The sequence below is a fragment of the Carassius carassius genome, chromosome 18 (assembly GCF_963082965.1).
Source record: "Carassius carassius chromosome 18, fCarCar2.1, whole genome shotgun sequence".
Taxonomy (NCBI): domain Eukaryota; kingdom Metazoa; phylum Chordata; class Actinopteri; order Cypriniformes; family Cyprinidae; genus Carassius; species Carassius carassius.
The window spans coordinates 31518258-31537264 of NC_081772.1; the positions used below are offsets into that span (position 1 = coordinate 31518258).

The following is a 19007-nucleotide window of genomic DNA, read 5'->3' on the forward strand; positions in this document are numbered from 1 at the left end:
AGAACATCCTCTGTCGGAAGTACCACCCGGGCTCAGGAGGACATGGCTTGGGCTGCATCGATGGATAAAACCAGTTCACCTGGATCTTCTGCCTCAGTGTGGCACTTGGCAATCCACACCCAATCTGCTGGCTGGAGGACTCTCTTGAACTGACTGGGAAGAAAGCTCTCCCAGTCAGTAATAGCCTGAGGCAGAGATGGTGTAGGCTGCAGTGAGGGTACTGGATGTGAGGATGGAGTGGGCTGTGGAGATGGAGAGCACCGTGGAGGTGGTGGTCAGGGCTTTGGAGCTGGAGAGTGGTGTGGGAATGGAGGCAGCCATGGAGATGGTGAGGGGCAAGGAGATGGTGTGGAATTTTTTGAAGGGCTGACATGTGGAGCCAATAGAGCCCCATAATGGCTCGACTCAATGTGTTGGAGGAGTCCGACGGCACCCTGGACCCTGACCCCACAGCTGTCACACCTCTCTTCAACGTGGTGGTCAGAGAGGTGCTCGGAGAACTTCTCTGCCTCCACAACCACACTACACAGAGAACATTTCACCCCATGTACTTCCTGTGATGTCCCGGTCTCCTCTGAGCTGCCGCCTGCCTTTACCTTAGGCCCTGACTCAATCAAGACCTTATCTGTTGACTGGGAGAAAATTAATATTAGGAACAAAAGAAGGTCTTACTATTCATGTTAAATAATTACACCAATTACTCTGCAGAACTGTACTGAGAATATATTCTGAGAATATATCAGGGGTTGGTGCATAAAATAGTGTATTACATGATACAGGGACTTATCATGCCTTTGATATATTATATCATATACCTACCTTATGGAACCCACAAGTGCACACTATGTGCCTGCCAAACAGGTCCACCTTATTCCCCCTTTGCAGGGGACAGGCATCAATCCGCTCCAGGACCTCCTTCCATTTTCTGCTTCCAGGCCTTTGTCCTGTACTGAACTGGAAGGTGCCCTGGGCATACCTGTGGCAGATGTCGTTCCAATAAGCAGAGGATTTGCCTGTTTTGGTCATATCTGAACAATAATGGGGAACAAATCAATGTGGTTAAATATGTGTTAATATAGCAACAGTAGAAAGGAGTTTATTGGAGTTTTATATTTATATATACACACACACACACTCACACACACATATTCAGTATATATATATATATATACAGTATATATATAAAGACTCACATCAAGTATACAAAAGCAGACATGTTGAGTGGTGAAATATGTTCACTAATATGAAATATGAAATAATAATAGTTTTCTGCAATAAATGTGTTCCTACTTGCAAAAAATTGCAAATAGCTTTTAATGTATAATTATAAAAACTGTGTTTGTATATAAAGTAAGAAAGGGGAAAAACTAGAGATTTAATGAATACCTGGAATAGTAAAAGATTTAAATACATTCAGTAAAGAATCACTTAGTCATGACTGAAATAACATAGGGAATGGATACTTGGAATACTGAATGATGAAATGAAATTCTTGCAAAGATATAGAAAATAAAAACTTGTTATGAATCGAAGGCTTAACAAGCATCAGTTAGCGACACGTTAAGTTAGCTTGCCTTGCTACGCAAGCGTAGAACGATCAGAATTATCTTTATTCCAAATCATGAATTAATGTTTGAACAAATAGGTTAACACTGATGTCACGGATTTGTATTGTGATAACGCTTACCTTGAATCTCCGCATAGCAGATGTCCAGTGAGTTACAAACAGCTGGAATATCACGAAACTCATTCAGCCAATCAGCGGCGAGATTGGCATGTCAACTTGCTGATTGGCTCTTTCCTCTCGGTAGGAATTGATTGGCTCCTTTCCCCCATCTGTTCGAAAGTTTCGGATTTGCGTTAGGACCTGTTCGGATTAATTTAGGATGTGTTCGGACTTTCGTTCTGACTTTGTTAGGAAGTGTTGCGACCTTGTTCGGAAGTATTCAAATGTTGTTAGGAAGTGTTAGGAAGTGTTCAGCCGTCCGATCGCTGGAAGGTACGGCCACGACTACGCCTAATGTTAGAAAGCAAGTGCCCTTGTCTGGTGGCGCCCTGCACAGGCCAAGCTTCAGAAACAAAATCAGGCAGAAAGATGAGGTGGTAAAAAATTCTCAACCTTCCCGTATACTCAACGGCAAAAGGTTAGCGTGACCCGGATTCGAACCGGGGTTGCTGCGGCCACAACGCAGAGCACTAACCACTATACGATCACGGCGTGCCAATGGCTCACCTAAAGACAACCCCTGGAGCCCGGATACAAGAAGCAGCAGCGGCGTGTTTGTCCATCGAAGAGGGACTGGACATTTCGCAAATAAGTGCGAGGACCGTGAAAAATGCATGGATGCAAACAGCGTAGTCGGCAGGATTCGAACCTGCGCGGGGAGAGCCCAACGGATTTCTAGTCCATCGCCTTAACCACTCAGCCACGACTACAGGAATAGACCAATTTCTGCTTAGTTTGTGTCCAACACTGCTGCCTGACCTGCTTGCAACCAACCCAGCTCAGTCAGCAAGCGGAGATTGCAAGCTAGCCCTGCAAGCGGGTAAAACAGCGGTCCCACTGAGGAGAAATCAGGCTGCCATGTCTCATCCTATGTAATGGGGTTTTTCAGTACTGGCCCTGGGGACCGACAGCACTGCACAATTGGGAAGTCTGTCTTATTCTACTCACTCTGTGAGCACTCTTTCCTAAAGGGCTGACCATTAGAATCTGGTTTGCCGAACAAGGGAGATGCACTGATCCCCGGGAGCAGGAAGGAACATCGCTCTAGTACAGAGTCAGCAGAAGAGATGGACCGTAGTGATAGCATGCTGAGGCCTACAAAAAGAAGACTGACCTTCGCCCAAACAGGGACTTGAATTAAGCAGACCACCTTCTGCCATGTTGTGTGTAACACTGCTGCCTGACCTACTTGCAACCTAGCAAGCCGAGATTGTAAGCTAGCCCTGGAAGCGGCTAAAACAGCAGTCCCACTGAGGAGAAATCAGGCTGCCATGTCTCATCCTATGTAATGGGGTTTTTCAGTACTGGCCCTGGGGACCGACAGCACTGCACAATTGGGAAGTCTGTCTTATTCTACTCACTCTGTGAGCACTCTTTCCTAAAGGGCTGATCATCAGAATCAGGTGTGCCGAACAAGGGAGATGCACTGATCCCCTGGAGCAGGAAAGAACATCGCTCTAGTACAGAGTCAGCAGAAGAGATGGACTGTAGTGATAGCAAGCTGAGGCCTACAAAAAGAAGACTGACCTTCGCCCAAACAGGGACTTGAATTAAGCAGACCACCTTCTGCCATGTTGTGTGTAACACTGCTGCCTGACCTACTTTCAACATAGCAAGCGGAGATTGTAAGCTAGCCCTGGAAGCAGCTAAAACAGCAGTCCCACTGAGGAGAAATCAGGCTGCCATGTCTAATCCTATGTAATGGGGTTTTTCAGTACTGGCCCTGGGGACCGACAGCACTGCACAAATGGGAGGTCTTTCTTATTCTACTCACTCTGTGAGCCCGCTTTCCTAACGAGCTGACCATCAGAATCAGGTGTGCCAAACAAGGGAGGTGCACTGATACCCTGGAGCAGGAAGGAACACCGCTCCAGTACAGATTCAGAAGAAGAGAAGGACCGTAGTGATAGCAAGGTGACTCCGCCAAAAGCAGACAGACCTTCGCCCGAACAGGGACTTGAAGCCTGGACCCTCAGATTAAAAGTTTGATGCTCTACCGACTGAGCTATCCGGGCTCTTATGGAGCACTGGCTTCTCACCTTTTATAAAGCAGCAGTTTTACAACAAGCTGCCTAGAAGAGATGCAGGTGTCACGAGGATGAAAGCTAGAAGCAGTTATGGCACAGAGAGCGAAGGACCATAGAAGGCACAATTACGTCACAGAAAGCTAAAGCAATACTGCAAAGCCCCCCCGTAGTCGGCAGGGTTCGAACCTGCGCGGGGAGACCCCAATGGATTTCTAGTCCATCGCCTTAACCACTCGGCCACAACTACGGGAGTAGACCAATTTCTGCTCAGTTTGTGCCCAACACTGCTGCCTGACCTGCTTGCAACCAACCCAGCTCAGTCAGCAAGCGGAGATTGCAAGCTAGCCCTGCAAGCGGGTAAAACAGCTGTCCCACTGAGGAGAAATCAGGCTGCCATGTCTCATCCTATGTAATGGGGTTTTTCAGTACTGGCCCTGGGGACCGACAGCACTGCACAATTGGGAAGTCTGTCTTATTCTTCTCACTCTGTGAGCACTCTTTCTTAAACGGCTGACCATCAGAATCAGGTGTGCCTAACAAGGGAGATGCACTGCTCCCCGGGAGCAGGAAGGAACTTCGCTCTAGTACAGAGTCAGCAGAAGAGATGGACCGTAGTGATAGCAAGCTGAGGCCTACAAAAAGAAGACTGACCTTCGGCCAAACAGGGACTTGAATTAAGCAGACCACCTTCTGCCATGTTGTGTGTAACACTGCTGCCTGACCTACTTGCAACCTAGCAAGCCGAGATTCTAATCTAGCCCTGGAAGCGGCTAAAACAGCAGTCCCACTGAGGAGAAATCAGGCTGCCATGTCTCATCCTATGTAATGGGGTTTTTCAGTACTGGCCCTGGGGACCGACAGCACTGCACAAATGGGAGGTCTGTCTTATTCTACTCACTCCGTGAGCACTCTTTCCTAAAGGGCTGACCATCAGAATCATGTGTGCCGAACAAGGGAGATGCACTGACCCCCTGGAGAAGGAAGGAACATCGCTCTAGTACAGAGTCAGCAGAAGAGATGGACCGTAGTGATAGCAAGCTGAGGCCTCCAAAAAGTAGACTGACCGTCGCCCAAACAGGGACTTGAATTAAGCAGACCACCTTCTGCCCTGTTGTGTGTCACATTGCTGCCTGACCTACTTGCAACCTAGCAAGCCGAGATTGTAAGCTAGCCCTGGAAGCGGGTAAAACAGCAGTCCCACTGAGGAGAAATCAGGCTGCCATGTCTCATCCTATTGTAACCCTTCCTATCCTGCTCATAAGAGGATGGGCCCTAGGTTCGTTTCATATATACTCTCGTATGTGTGTGATATTCTGGATTAAATATATGGGTCACTAAAATGCCTTAAACTTAAACTTGGACTAAGACAAATACCTAAACTATGGTAAATAACTGAATAAATGTCACATTCTACTCAAACTCACAACAGAAACCTTGGTGTAAAAATAACAAGTTCTCACTTTAATTTAATAAATAAAATAATTGTAAATAAAGACAGTATAAACTAAATGAAATGTCTGTGCCCTTAGGCTAAAATGCAAACACCAGTATACAATGACAGTTCAAAAAACAGTGTTTTCTTCAGGAATAAAATATTTCACACAATGTTTCACTTTTATAAAAATAATAAAAGCCGGCACCCCTTATTAGAAAAACAAACGTTGCAGGCCTGATTCGTGGCTCGGGATCGTTGGAACCCAAAAATTACAGGTTCATTGAGTTATAACAAAAAAAAACAGATACCTTTTCCAAGCACAATGTTCCAGTCAGTTCACCTCAGTCCAGATGAGAATGGAAGCGCACACAGGTGTCCACACCGATATCCACACGATCTCTGATGATTATCCAACATTGCCAGAGGAATTCTGAGCATCCCTGGTAGCTCAGAGCGCTATCTGGTTCACGTCCTCTCGTTTCCTGGTCGGGAACTGACGAACAGCTACATGGCTAGCTGCGTTAGCTAACAGCTGCATCCACACAGTCCGATCACGTTTCTCTTAGCCTTTTGCCCGTGCTTAGCCAGCACGGCAGCCTGCATGTAATCAACAGTAATAAACTTCGTGCTGAAATTAACTGTCGCTCACAACTATCACTTGTCACTTACAAGATTATCAGGCTGACCATCAAAAGTACAAGCTATCAGAAGTTCAGCATAACAAGCTGTTCAATGCACAAACAAACTGTTTAATCCACTTTTTTCTCACATGCGTCTCTCCTTCCATCCTTATCTCTTTCTGTGTTCGTCCCCCTCCCCTCACAGACGTAAGGTCACATGACAAAACAACCTGGTTTTAACAGAATTATTCTTCCTCTAAAATAAAATAATGTTTTCTTTTTTTGGCTTTTACATTATGAAATAAACTAACGTTCTCTTTTACAAACACAATTTAACATGAATTCGCCCACTTTTTAAACACAATGAAAACATCAGATTTTTAACCACCTCTTAACTTTATATTCTTTTAACATGTTTTTTTTAATCAACATGAACTATTTATTTAAATGTGTTTTAACATTCCAGCTGGGTTACACCCTCCCCCTTCTAATAGTCTGGTGTCCTCAACAGACAACAACAACTCAAACTCTACTTTAGGAGAAAGGTAAATATAACAACAGCTTATCTAAGTTTAATTCTTTCCAATCTTAATAACCACACCTCTGTGTATGATAGTGATTGGCTGATCTCTAGCTTTACCAGGCTCATCATAGGTTAGTCTTACTACTGGTTTGATGGGTCTTTTCGAGCGTGTTTCAGCTTTATTAATCAATGGCTCTGGTGTTTGACTAGCATCTACGCTAACATCTACGTCTGTAGACTTAAGAGCACTGTCATCTTGACTTTCATTTGGTTCAACTTCTGGCTCTTCAGAGCTCTTCTGTCAAGTCTCCTCCAGCTCATCATCAGTTTCAGGAGCAGCATCCGGACTGGGTCCCTCCTCCACCTTATCATCCTCTTCAGAGCTCTCTTCTGACAGAGGGGGATCTACATCCTCCTGCATGTCCTCTGAAAGGTGTGTAGTCGGTCTGGTCCTGGGAGTCTCTCTGAGCTTATAGCAAATCCTAGTAGGTCTGTAGTACTCCGAGTCGGAAGAAGAATCAGTGCTAAGTGGCTCGGGGAGGACAGTGTCAGGTAAGGTCAATGTCTGTTTTCTGGAAGTCTCAGTTCTTGTTCTTGCCCTGACACATGAGTCATGATCCACCTCTGCTTTTGGAAGTCTCACTAGCTGTCCTATTGGCAGAATGTGGTCTCTGTGAAGCGTTTTAACACTTCCCTTCCCATTCTCAGGCCTGAGCTTATATACAGGAAGATTTGGCATTTTTCCAACAACCAGGTAAGGCATAGGATTCCACCTTGTTTGCAGCTTATGTTTGCCTTTCAGCCCCAGGTTCCTGAGTAACACTCTGTCACCGACGTCTAAGGACTGGAAACTAACTCTTTTGTCGTAGGACTTCTTGTTCCTTTGATGAGATCTATAAGCCATTTCTGATGCCAGCCGATAAGCTTTTTTCAAGTCCTCTTTTAACTTTGCCACATAGCGGGAATGACTGTCTACTTTCCCATCCACACCCGTTCCAAAGCACAAGTCCACCCGAAGCTTGGCTTCCCGGCCAAACATTAAGTAATAAGGTGAATATCCTGTTGAATCACATTTAGTGTTGTTGTAGGCGTGGACCAAGTGTGGTACATGTTGGCTCCACTGACGCTTCTTGTCAGGTGTTAGCGTTCCTAACATAGAAAGCAAGGTCCTGTTGAACCTTTCAGGCTGCGGATCCCCCTGCGGGTGGTAGGGAGTAGTACGCGACTTACGAATCCCCATCATCTTTAACAGATCTTGGATCAATCTACTCTCAAAATCCCGCCCCTGATCAGAATGGATCCTAGTTGGTAGCCCATAATGCACAAAGAACTTGTCAACTAAGATCGTGGCCACTGTTTGAGCTTTCTGGTTCTTAGTGGGGAAAGCTTGTGCATAGCGTGTAAAGTGATCAGTTACGACCAATACACTGCTCATTCCTTTTGAGTCTACTTCCATGGAGAGGAAATCTATACACACAAGATCCATTGGTCCCCTGCTGGTAATCTGGTGTAAGGGAGCTGTTCTTTGATTAGGGGACTTGCGTGTAATACATTCTCCACAGTTTTTAATATACTGCTCAACATCTTTGGCTATCTTTGGCCAGAAGAATCTCTGTCTCAGCAGGTCAGTTATTCTTTCGATTCCGAGATGTCCCAAATCATCATGTAGGGCCCTTAGAACAGTGTCTCGATACTTGGTCGGCAAAATGAGCTGATTGACGTTCTCCTCTGAAGGCAATTTAGACTGGCGATATAGAAGACCAGCATTCAGAGTTAGTTTGTCTTTCTCTCCTTTCAGTTGGGAAAACTCTGGATCATTCTCAACATGTTCTGGCCATTTATGATGCTGGACAGCCTGTAGTGCAGATCCAATGACTGGATCTTCTTTTTGTGCATGTACTAGCTCATCTTTGGTTATGTGTTTCAAAGCCTCAAGCTCCATGTGCATGGGGAATGAATAGATGTTTGGAATGCATTCTGGGGGAGCTCCGAGCTGATCCACATAGCGGACTGAAGTAGGTAAGCTGACTCTTTGACAGATCGACTTCACCCCATCCTGTGATATGGTTTCCCAATCTAGGTGGGAATCATCATCCGGAAAATGTCGGGAAAGAAGATCGGCATCTATGTTTGTGCTTGCCTGGTCTGTACTGCACATCAAAGTCATAAGTCGATAAAGCAGCAAGCCATCTGTGTCCCACTGCATTCAGCTTAGCAGTTGAGAGCACATATGTCAAGGGATTATTGTCGGTCCGTACCGTAAACCGGGCTCCATACAGGTAATCCTGAAAATGATCCACGACAGCCCATTTGAGTGACAAAAACTCCAGCTGGTGAATTGGATAACGTTTCTCTGACTGACTCAGCTTTCTACTTGCAAAAGCCACTGGTCTCAAACCCTCTGAATGCTGCTGATAAAGAACTGCGCCAACTCCCTTTAAGCTGGCATCTACATGAAGGATGTATGGCTTCTCTGGGTCGGCAAATGGTAGCACCGGAGCATGTGTTAGACAGTAGATGATCCGATGGAAAGCATCGGTTCAGGACTGATCCCACCTTTGATCAAATGGCTCAGATTCTTTCAGATAGCTCTTGGAGGGATCTTTGTTTTGCTTTTTACTCTTTTGTGTCGGAGCATAGCCTTTGGTTAGCTCTGTTAAGGGTCTAACTATGGAAGCATAGTTGGCTATGAATCGCCTATAATACCCGCAAAACCCCAAAAAAGATCTCAGGGTCTTCAGGTCAGTCGGCTTGGGCCACTTGGTAACTGCTTCGATCTTTGCAGGATCTGGTGAGATGCCTTCAGATGACACAATGTGCCCGAAGTACTTTACTTTTGGCTGGCAAAATTGACACTTATCCAGAGAAAGCTTCAGCCCAGCCTCTCCGAGTCTGTCGAGCACCTTAAGTAGCCTCTCCTCATGTTCTTCTAATGACTTCCCAAAGACGATAATGTCATCCAAGTAAACAAGAACCTGTAGAAGGTTCATGTCACCCACAGTCTTTTCCATTAGCCTTTGGAAAGTAGCTGGGGCTCCTGTTATTCCCTGGGGCATTCTCTCGAACTGGAAGAACCCCAGCGGGCAAATGAACGCCGTTTTTTCCTTGTCTTCTTCGGCCATAGGAATCTGGTAATATCCACTTCTCAAGTCCAACACAGAGAACCATTTGCTGCCAGACAAAGAGTCTAATGCATCATCGATGCAAGGGGTGGTGTACTGATCCGGTATTGTACGACTATTTAGTAACCTGTAGTCAATACACATACGTATGGAACCATTTTTCTTTCTGACGATGACTATTGGTGATGCGTAAGGGCTGCGAGACTCTTTGATGATGCCTGCATGCGTGAGCTCTTGAAGATTTTTCCTTACATAATCAATGTCAGCAGGAGTCAAACGTCTGGACCGTTGCCGGAATGGTCGGGAATCAGACAGACGGATGGTGTGCTCTACCCCTTAAGCTTCTCCAACCTCCCATTCCTCCATGGAGAACACATGTGATCGTTGGGAAAGCTTCTGCCAGAGTCGCTCTTTCCATTCCTCTGTTACAGGGGAGTCTCCAAAGTTGATCAGGGTTTTGTCAAAGTCTGTTGCGGTTGTCTTTTGGAAAGAGACAGTAGTGACACTCTCAGTAAGATACATGTGCCCTATGACAGTGCCCTCTGGTATAACCGTCTCCCTAAGGGACTGATTTTGGACTAGCATCTGGAAGTTGTTAACATTTACTGCATTGCCAGGCACAACCATGGGCTGCAATAGCACACTAGCTGGAAGTGGTGCTGAAGGGGATGTGTCTACCATCAGGATCTCTTTATCAACTTTTTGCATAAACTCAACTTTACAGCTGACCTGTAAGTCTTGCCCAGGGGGAAGTGTAAGGGAACCTGGACCTTGCCATGTAACCCAACCAACATCATCATCATCGACGGTAGGTGAAACTAAAGTTGGGGGTTTAGGCATGTTTTCGCAATGAACTTGTATGCCAAGAGTTTTGGTGATGTCAAGACCCTTTTCACTGCAGCGCTTGACCAGATTTCTCACATGACAGGTATTTGTCCCTATTATGACTGGTGTCTGCTCTTCAGACCTAGGACTGGGGCAAATGAGAGCAAGAACTGTTACAACCTCACTGATTCCAGTAACATCTGGAGGGTATTCCAGATCTACCAAACTGTAGCCACGGTAAGGATAGCTGCTGTTGGATTCACTCAAACCCCAGATGGCCAGACCAGAAACAGGATGCACGGGGACATCTGCGAGGTGCTTTTTGTACCATGACTCAAAAATAATAGTGACCTGAGAGCCACTATCCATGAGAGCATTACAGGGATGTCCTTTTACTTTCAACTTTACCAAACTGGGGGGCCCGATCCAACCTTCTGGAATTACCGCTGTGACTGGCCTGTTTACAACACTTCTTTTTACATCACAGTCTACTTCAGAAGGTGTGGGGTCGGTAACAGGCTGGTTTTCTTTCACAATTTTTAGGGCTCGTATCAGCTTCCTTATGACTTTGTTTTGTTTTTCTGGGTTGTGGCACTTTGCAACAAAGTGACCATTCTCCCCACACCGGTAGCAAAACTGCTCATCGGAGGGTCTCGAGGGTCTGGTGGGGATTCGGGAACCAGCTTCCACCGCTGAGACGGAAGGGTTTCTGACAGAGGGCTCATATGTGTTCTCTTTCCTATGCAGCTTTTGCTGCAGTCTCTTGAATTGCTTCTTTAGAGCCACTAACCCGGAGTCTTGGCTTGGTTCACCTGAGAGTGAAGGGGTCACAGGCGAGGGATTGGAGAGTTCTGCTCTAGCTTCAGTAGGTTTGGGGGCCAGAGCAGCCACCATTGAAATGAGCTCTTTTACCTCAGCTTTTAAACTTTGGATCTCTGCCTGTTTAGCATCAGCTATGTGCTTTGAGCGCACTGGATTCACTGAATTGTTGAGTTTCATCCTGGATGTTTCATACTCCTCTTCATGACGAATTTCACACAGCAGTTGTAGAAAAGTTGGTGGGTTATCCTTCCTCTCCCTTAATCTTAACTGAATTAGCATCAGGTCAGAGGCGACAGCGCCTTTCAGTAGTTGAAACAAACGGGCTTTGTCCTTGTTGCTGGGCAAAACGCCTTTTCTCTGAACAACTTTAGACAGAGACCGCTCCAGGCGTCTAAGGAAATCAGACAACTTCTCCCCTGGTTGCTGGTACATCTGTCGAAAAGCAAAATACAGATCATCTCCAGACTCAGCAGTTCCAAAGGCACTCTCCAAGGCCTCCAGATATTCAGCTGGACTTGAATCAGGATGAGAGTCTCTTACAGCCTTAACTACTTCTAGTGCTGGTCCTCTTAAACATTCCATCAGCCTGCGCCTTTTCTCTCTCTCCATGCATTCGCTCTCCTCCACCATGAGCCATGCCTGCTCAAGCCAGTGATCAAACTGCTCCTCCCCAGGTGGAACTGGCAGAAGTCCTGAGAAAATGAGTAGACGACGGTACCCACCTTCAGCAGGAGGTTTACTGGTTTTCTCCAACAGATCTCCCACCGCCTTTAAGATGGATTCAGTAGAGTTATTGGGTGGTTGAGGGCTAGAGAGCAGGGCCTTAAGATCATCCATAGTCTTTCCCTCAGTCTCTAACAGCACTTTCAGTTTGGTACCAAACTCTTCAGGGGCTGGGTTGCTAGCTATGGTGACCAGGGGCCAAGTTTCTCCACTCTCAGGATACATCACTTCAGGGGGAATGCTTACAGTGGTGAGGTTCTCCTTAGTTTCACAGAGAACCATCAGGCTGCTCAAAGTAGTATCAAACATCCTGCCTCTGACACGCACACGTCCCAAGCACTTAATGGTTTGAACAACTTCTTCAATATGGGCTATTTCAACATCAGGTGGGACTATCACCATCAGTCCATGAGCCTCATCCAGCCCTTCTCCTCTGCACCACCTCTTCAGCTCAGAAATGAGCTGTGCTCTGTCTGCCATTTTGCTTTGTGGTTTAACAGATTATTATTTTTTTAATTATCTGCACTGACTGTTAAAACCCCAATACTAATCACAAATCACCCCAATCCCAGCGGTGCCTCCATTTTATGTAACCCTTCCTATCCTGCTCATAAAAGGATGGGCCCTAGGTTTGTTTCATATATACTCTCGTATGTGTGTGATATTCTGGATTAAATATATGGGTCACTAAAATGCCTTAAACTTAAACTTGGACTAAGACAAATACCTAAACTATGGTAAATAACTGAATAAATGGCACATTCTACTCAAACTCACAACAGAAACCTTGGTGTAAAAATAACAAGTTTTCACTTTAATTAAATAAAATAATTGTAAATAAATACAGTATAAACTAAATGAAATGTCTGTGCCCTTAGGCTAAAATGCAAACACCAGTATACAATGACCAGTATACAGTATACAATTCAAAAAACAGTGTTTTCTTCAGGAATAAAATATTTCACACAATGTTTCACTTTTATAAAAATAATAAAAGCCGGCACCCCTTATTAGAAAAACAAACGTTGCAGGCCTGAGTCGTGGCTCGGGATCATTGGAACCCAAAAATTACAGGTTCATTGAGTTAAAACAAAAAGAAACAGATACCTTTTCCAAGCACAATGTTCCAGTCAGTTCACCTCAGTCCAGATGAGAATGGAAGTGCACACAGGTGTCCACACCGATATCCACACGATCTCTGATGATTATCCAACGTTGCCAGAGGAACTCTGAGCATCCCTGGTAGCTCAGAGTGCTATCTGGTTCACGTCCTCTCGTTTCCTGGTCGGGAACTGACGAACAGCTACATGGCTAGCTGCGTTAGCTAACAGCTGCATCCACACAGTCCGATCACGTTTCTCTTAGCCTTTAGCCCGTGCTTAGCCAGCACGGCAGTCTGCATGGTATCAACAGTAATAAACTTTATGCTAAAATTAACTGTCGCTCACAACTATCACTTGTCACTTACAAGATTATCAGGCTGACCATCAAAAGTACAAGCTATCAGAAGTTCAGCATAACAAGCTGTTCAATGCACAAACGAACTGTTTAATCCACTTTTTTTCTCACATGCGTCTCTCCTTCCATCCTTATCTCTTTCTGTGTTCGTCCCCCTCCCCTCACAGACGTAAGGTCACATGACAAAACAACCTGGTTTTAACAGAATTATTCTTCCTCTAAAAGAAAATCTTTTTTTTTTTTTTTTGGCTTTTACATTATGAAATAAACTAACGTTCTTTTTTACAAACACAATTTAACATGAATCCGCCCACTTTTTAAACACAATGAAAACATCAGATTTTTAACCACCTCTTAACTTTATATTCTTTTAACATGTTTTTTTAATCAACATGAACTATTTATTTAAATGTGTTTTAACATTTCAGCTGGGTTACACCATGTAATGGGGTTTTTCAGTGCTGGGCCTGGGGACCGACAGCACTGCACAATTCGGAGGTCTGTCTTATTCTACTCACTCTGTGAGCGCGCTTTCCTAACGAGCTGACCATCAGAATCAGGTGTGCCGAACAAGGGAGGTGCACTGATACCCTGGAGCAGGAAGGAACACCACTCCAGTACAGATTCAGAAGAAGAGATGGACCGTAGGGATAGCAAGGTGACTCCGCCAAAAGCAGAGAGACCTTCGCCCAAACAGGGACTTGAACCCTGGACCCTCAGATTAAAAGTCTGATGCTCCACCGCCAGAGGTGGGTAGTAACGAGTTACATTTACTTCGTTACATTTACTTGAGTAATTTTTTGGGGTAACGAATACTTTTCGGAGTATATTTAAAGATGGGTACTTTATACTCTTACTTGAGTAAATTTTTGGGGGAAAATCTGTACTTTTACTTCGTTACTGTGGGCGACGCTCCTCTCGTTACTTTATCTTAATGCAATAAATGTTATAAATGCTTCAGTTTGTTCCAAACGCGCCGTCTACTTTTCTCTGGGCAATGAGCGATGCCCATTCGCGAATGATTCATTCTTTTGAGTCAATACTGTTCAAAGGCTTGATCAAACCAATTGGCAAACGAGTGAATTGGTTCATGAATCAGTTTGAATGAGTCGTTCAGTTCCCTGCCGCACGCGCTGAGCATCTGAAGTGGTTCACTCGGAGTTGTAACGTTTAAGAACAGAAAGAGCGTTGAAAACGTGGCTGGAACTGCACTGAATTGAAATCTGCAAAGGTTATTATTTGCTAGCGATGGAGATCCTTATTAGATGAACACCGCGTGTGCTGTCTACTGTTTAACAGGTAATAACTTGGGCTACATTCGATTACAGTACACGATAACACTGTGACATTAGTTTGTTGAACGTGTGTGGCTTATAACAGAGGGGAGTCAAGTTGAATGCAGCTTCCAAAAGACAAAAAATAGCCGATTAAGATTTTATTAATTTTAATACAATCACACTGGTGCAAGTCAGCTGCTAAATTCAGATCTGTGATCGCTTGCTGGCGCTGAGCCAGAGATAGATGCGTTTATACCGCGCTGCGCATTATAACAAATCACACATGATTCTTTTGAGCTTATTAAAGCATTGGCCAATCAGAGGTGTTCAGATGAGTCATCACTATCTTTAATAATGTAAATGTTATTTGCTCTCTTTCTGAACAATGAAAGATTAGTAGCAATATTTAAATCACATTAACTTTCAATGTTAAATTCACATTTAATATAAAGTCAGTCGTATTAAAAACATGTTATGGCATGACACCTATATCTGTTACTTAAGTAAACAGACAAGCTTTTATAATAAATTACATAAATTGGAGTAAAGGATGATGAAATATATACATTTATACACACACACATACATTACATACATTTTATCTATATATCTAAATAAAAATAGGCTCAGTATATATGACCCAAAGTAACTAGTAACTAACTACTTGAGTAGATTTTTTATCCGAAACTCTTTTACTCTTACTCAAGTAACTATTCAAGACTAGTACTTATACTTTTACTTGAGTAAATATTTCTAGAAGTACTTTTACTTGAGTACAGTTTTTGGGTACTCTACCCACCTCTGTCCACCGCCTGAGCTATCCGGGCTCTTGTGGAGCACAGGCTTCTCACCTTTTATAAAGCAGCAGTTTTACAACAAGCTGCCCAGAAGAGACGCAGGTGTCACGAGGATGAAAGCTAGAAGCAGTTATGGCACAGAGAGCGAAGGACCATTGAAGGCACAATTACCGTCACAGAAAGCTAAAGCAATACTGCAAAGCCCTCCCGTAGTCGGCAGGGTTCGAACCTGCGCGGGGAGACCCCAATGGATTTCAAGTCCATCGCCTTTACCTCTCGGCCACGACTACGCCTAATGTTAGAAAGCAAGCCCCCTTGTGTGGTGGCGCCCTGCACAGGCCAAGCTTCAGAAACAAAATCACGCAGAAAGATGAGGTGGTAAAATTTTTTTAACCTTCCCGTAAACTCAACGGCAAAGAGTAGCCGTGACCCGGATTCAAACCGGGGTTGCTACGGCCACAACGCAGAGTACTAACCACTACACGATCACGGCGTGCCACTGGCTCACCCAAGACAACCCCTGGAGCCCGGATACAAGAAGCAGCAGCGGCGTGTATGTCCATTGAAGAGGGACTGGACATTTCGCAAATAAGTGCGAGGACCGTGAAAAACGCATGGACGCTTTGCCTCATGGCCTTCAGCAAACAGCACAGTCGGCAGGATTCGAACCTGCGCGGGGAGACCCCAATGGATTTCTAGTCCATCGCCTTAACCACTCGGCCACGACTACAGGAGTAGACCAATTTCTGCTCAGTTTGTGTCCAACACTGCTGCCTGACCTACTTGCAACCAACCCAGCTCAGTCAGCAAGCGGAGATTGCAAGCTAGTCCTGCAAGTGGGTAAAACAGCGGTCCCACTGAGGAGAAATCAGGCTGCCATATCTCATCCTATGTAATGGGGTTTTTCAGTACTGGCCCTGGGGACCGACAGCACTGCACAATTGGGAAGTCTGTCTTATTCTACTCACTCTGTGAGCGCGCTTTCCTAACGAGCTGACCATCAGAATCAGGTGTGCCGAACAAGGCAGGTGCACTGATACCCTGGAGCAGGAAGGAACACCGCTCTAGTACAGAGTCAGCAGTAGAGATGGACCGTAGTGATAGCAAGCTGAGGCCTACAAAAAGAAGACTGACCTTCGCCCAAACAGGGACTTGAATTAAGCAGACCACCTTCTGCCATGTTGTGTGTAACACTGCTGCCTGACCTATTTGCAACCTAGCAAGCCGAGATTGTAAGCTAGCCCTGGAAGCGGCTAAAACAGGAGTCCCACTGAGGAGAAATCAGGCTGCCATGTCTCATCGTATGTAATGGGGTTTTCAGTACTGGCCCTGGGGACCGACAGCACTGCACAATTGGGAAGTCTGTCTTGTTCTACTCACTCTGTGAGCACGCTTTCCTAACGAGCTGACCATCAGAATTAGGTGTGCCGAACAAGGCAGGTGCACTGATACCCTGGAGCAGGAAGGAACACCGCTCTAGTACAGAGTCAGCAGAAGAGATGGACCATAGTGATAGCAAGGTGACTCCGCCAAAAGCAGAGAGACCTTCGCCCAAACAGGGACTTGAACCCAGGACCCTCAGATTAAAAGTCTGATGCTCCACCGCCTGAGCTATCCGGGCTCTTGTGGAGCCCTGGCTTCTCACCTTTTATAAAGCAGCAGTTTTACAACAAGCTGCCCAGAAGAGACGCAGGTGTTACGAGGATGAAAGCTAGAAGCAGTTATGGCACAGAGAGCGAAGGACCATAGAAGGCACAATTATGGTCACAGAAAGCTAAAGCAATACTGCAAAGCCCTCCCGTAGTCGGCAGGGTTCGAACCTGCGCGGGTAGACCACAATGGATTTCAAGTCCATCGCCATAACCTCTCGGCCACGACTACGCCTAATGTTAGAAAGCAAGCCCCCTTGTCTGGTGGTGCCCTGCACAGGCCAAGCTTCAGAAACAAAATCACGCAGAAAGATGAGGTGGTAAAAAATTTTCAACCTTCCCGTATACTCAACGAAAAGGGTTGCCATGACCCGGATTCGAACCGGGGTTGCTGCAGCCACAACGCAGAATACTAACCACTATATGATCACGGCGTGCCACTGGCTCACCCAAGACAACCCCTGAAACCCGAATACAAGAAGCAGCAGCGGCGTGTTTGTCCATCGAAGAGGGACCGGACATTTCGCAAATAAGTGCGAGGACCGTGAAAAAATGCATGGACGCTTTGCCTCATGGCCTTCAGCAAACAGCGTAGTCGGCAGGATTCGAACCTGCGTGGGGAGACCCCAATGGATTTCGAGTCCATCGCCTTAACCACTCGGCCACAACTACGGGAGTAGACCAATTTCTGCTCAGTTTGTGTCCAACACTGCTGCCTGACCTTCTTGCAACCAACCCAGCTCAGTAAGAAAGTGGAGATTGCAAGCTAGCCCTGCAAGCGGGTAAAACAGCGGTCCCACTGAGGAGAAATCAGGCTGCCATGTCTCATCCTATGTAATGGGGTTTTTCAGTACTGGCCCTGGGGACCGACAGCACTGCACAATTGGGAAGTCTGTCTTATTCTACTCACTCTGTGAGCACTCGTTCCTAAAGGGCTGACCATCAGAATCAGGCGTGCCGAACAAGGGAGATGCACTGATCCCCGGGAGCAGGAAGGAACATCGCTCTAGTACAGAGTCAGCAGAAGAGATGGACCGTAGTGATAGCAAGCTGAGGCCTACGAAAAGTAGACTGACCTTCGCCCAAACAGGAACTTGAATTAAGCAGACCACCTTCTGCCATGTTGTGTGTAACACTGCTGCCTGACCTACTTGCAACCTAGCAAGCGGAGATTGTAAGCTAGACCTGAAAGCGGCTAAAACAGCAGTCCCACTGAGGAGAAGTCAGGCTGCCATGTCTCATCCTATGTAATGGGGTTTTCAGTACTGGCCCTGGGGACCGACAGCACTGCACAATTGGGAAGTCTGTCTTATTCTACTCACTCTGTGAGCACTCTTTCCTAACGAGCTGACCATCAGAATCAGGTGTGCCGAACAAGGCAGGTGCACTGTTACCCTGGAGCAGGAAGGAACACCGCTCTAGTACAGAGTCAGCAGAAGAGATGGACCGTAGTGATAGCAAGCTGAGGCCTACAAAAAGAAGACTGACCTTCGCCCAAACAGGGACTTGAATTAAGCAGACCACCTTATGCCATGTTGTGTGTAACACTGCAGCCTGACCTACTTGCAACCTAGCAAGCGGAGATTGTAAGCTAACCCTGGAAGCGGGTAAAACAGCAGTCCCACTGAGGAGAAATCAGGCTGCCATGTCTCATCCTATGTAATGGGGTTTTTCAGTGCTGGGCCTGGGGACCGACAGCACTGCACAATTCGGAGGTCTGTCTTATTCTACTCACTCTGTGAGCGCGCTCTCCTAACGAGCTGACCATCAGAATCAGGTGTGCCGAACAAGGGAGGTGCACTGATACCCTGGAGCAGGAAAGAACACCACTCCAGTACAGATTCAGAAGAAGAGATGGACCGTAGTTATAGCAAGGTGAGGCCTACAAAAAGAAGACTGACCTTCGCCCAAACAGGGACTTGAATTAAGCAGACCACCTTCTGCCATGTTGTGTGTAACACTGCTGCCTGACCTACTTGCAACCTAGCAAGCCGAGATTGTAA

General features: G+C 45.8%; 5 non-coding genes across 5 annotated transcripts; all 5 read right to left on the reverse strand.

Annotated features, from left to right (window-relative positions):
* Nucleotides 1-2354: 2354 nt before the first annotated feature.
* Nucleotides 2355-2436, reverse strand: trnas-aga (transfer RNA serine (anticodon AGA)). The gene has a single exon. It is a non-coding gene; the product is annotated as a tRNA-Ser (tRNA).
* A 1482-nt stretch (nt 2437-3918) lies between these two features.
* trnas-aga (transfer RNA serine (anticodon AGA)) lies at nt 3919-4000 on the reverse strand. The gene has a single exon. It is a non-coding gene; the product is annotated as a tRNA-Ser (tRNA).
* Nucleotides 4001-15563: 11563 nt separating this feature from the next.
* Nucleotides 15564-15645, reverse strand: trnas-uga (transfer RNA serine (anticodon UGA)). Its single transcript has one exon. It is a non-coding gene; the product is annotated as a tRNA-Ser (tRNA).
* A 358-nt stretch (nt 15646-16003) lies between these two features.
* Nucleotides 16004-16085, reverse strand: trnas-aga (transfer RNA serine (anticodon AGA)). Its single transcript has one exon. It is a non-coding gene; the product is annotated as a tRNA-Ser (tRNA).
* A 1509-nt stretch (nt 16086-17594) lies between these two features.
* On the reverse strand, nt 17595-17676 carry trnas-cga (transfer RNA serine (anticodon CGA)). The gene has a single exon. It is a non-coding gene; the product is annotated as a tRNA-Ser (tRNA).
* Nucleotides 17677-19007: the final 1331 nt, after the last annotated feature.